The sequence below is a fragment of the Belonocnema kinseyi genome, chromosome 6 (genome assembly GCF_010883055.1).
Source record: "Belonocnema kinseyi isolate 2016_QV_RU_SX_M_011 chromosome 6, B_treatae_v1, whole genome shotgun sequence".
Taxonomy (NCBI): domain Eukaryota; kingdom Metazoa; phylum Arthropoda; class Insecta; order Hymenoptera; family Cynipidae; genus Belonocnema; species Belonocnema kinseyi.
In genome coordinates this window covers 90908526-90910203 of record NC_046662.1, presented here as the reverse complement: position 1 = coordinate 90910203, position 1678 = coordinate 90908526, and positions in this window count along the sequence as shown.

Here is a 1678-nt window from a genome sequence, read left to right as displayed (position 1 = left end):
CTTGTTTCGTTAGTCGTTCATTTAGCATTCTCTCAACATGTCCGAACCATCTTAACCGATTTCTTTCCCATGTGTCTACTAGCGTCTCTTCTGCACCACATTATTTTAGAATTGTCTCGTTACTTACTTTGTCCATCAGGGTTTTCCCGCATATTATGTGCATGAATCTCATGTCAATTGCGTTAATTTTACTCTTATCTTTTTCTTGATAAGTCCATGTCTCGCTACCGTGTAGTACTGTCGGTACAAATATGGAATTATGTACTGCCATTTTAGCTTTATTTGATATATTTTTACTTCTGATAAGGGGACCTGCTCTACCAATAACATTCTTACCTTCATTTATTCGTCTATCTATCTTCCCTTCCCTAGTAAATAAGCTACCAAAATATACGAACTTATCAACTTGTTCAATTCTCTCATCATTTAATAGAATATTGCATAGTGTTTTCTCACTCTTTCCTTCGAACACCATAGTTTTTGTTTTATTTGCGTTAATTTTGAGGCCCATGCTCTTCATGCTTGTATCTACTATCGGCGAGAAAACTATAGGCATCTGCCTTCGAAGCTTAACAACTCAATAAAAAAAAATGCTTGCGCAACAAAACAACAGTCATTTAAAAGCTAAAAGTGTTCTACGTTAATGAGCTCGAAGACGTTTATGTAAAAGAATGTTTGTGCTTAGCAGACTGAAAAATGTAAAAAAAGTAAGGATTTTTGGGTACATTTAAGAACAGTCAAGTTTAGAGCATTATTTCTTATACAAGGGGCGATGGAAAAAATGAAAAAAATCATGAGTATGAGAAAAACTGTTGTGAACCAGCTGTAGTTGAGAAATTTAAAACATTATAAAAATTGTTGCTTGAAAGTACAAAAATGTGCAACTATATTATCTTCAGTTCTAATACAGATATTAAAGCGGGGGGGGGGGGCTCGTTTTTTTTTACTGCCGACCACTGGTGCCTTTCTTTGACCCGTGGCCAGGTGCCATCCAAGCATTCAGAACTAGGGGCCGAAGAATGGCACCAGCGGTCGGCAGTAAAACAAAAAAAGCCCCCCCTCCCCTGCTTTCTGTCACTTGTTTTCCAACAAAAAAAAATGTCTCAAAATATGGCGATTTTCACAAAAAAGAAGACTAGCACATCCTCCCGATTGATTGAAAATAAATACAGAGCCTATCAATTACAGTTGGCAGTGTGAATCGCTTTAATATCTGTATTAGAACTGAAGATAATATAGTTGCACATTTTTGTACTTTTAAGCAACAATTTTTATTATATTTTAAATTTCTAAATTGCAACTGGTTCACAACAGTTTTCCTCATACTCACGAATTCTTTCAAATTTTTTTCATCGCCCCTTGTATAAGAAATAATGCTCTAAACTTGACTGTTCCTAAATGTACCCAAAATCCTTACTTCTTTTTACATTTTTTAGTCTGCTAAGCACAAAAAATTGTTTACATAAACGTCTTCGAGCTCATTAACGTCGAACACTTTTAGCTTTTAAATGACTATTGTTTTGTTGTGCAAGCATTTTTTTTGACTGAGTTGTTAAGCTTCAAAGGCAGATGCCTATAGTTTTCTCGCCGATGGTAGTTTATTCAACATTCTTTGTAAGTCTTCGATAGACTCTGCCATAACAACCTTATCACCTGCGAACGCTAACCCACGTACCCT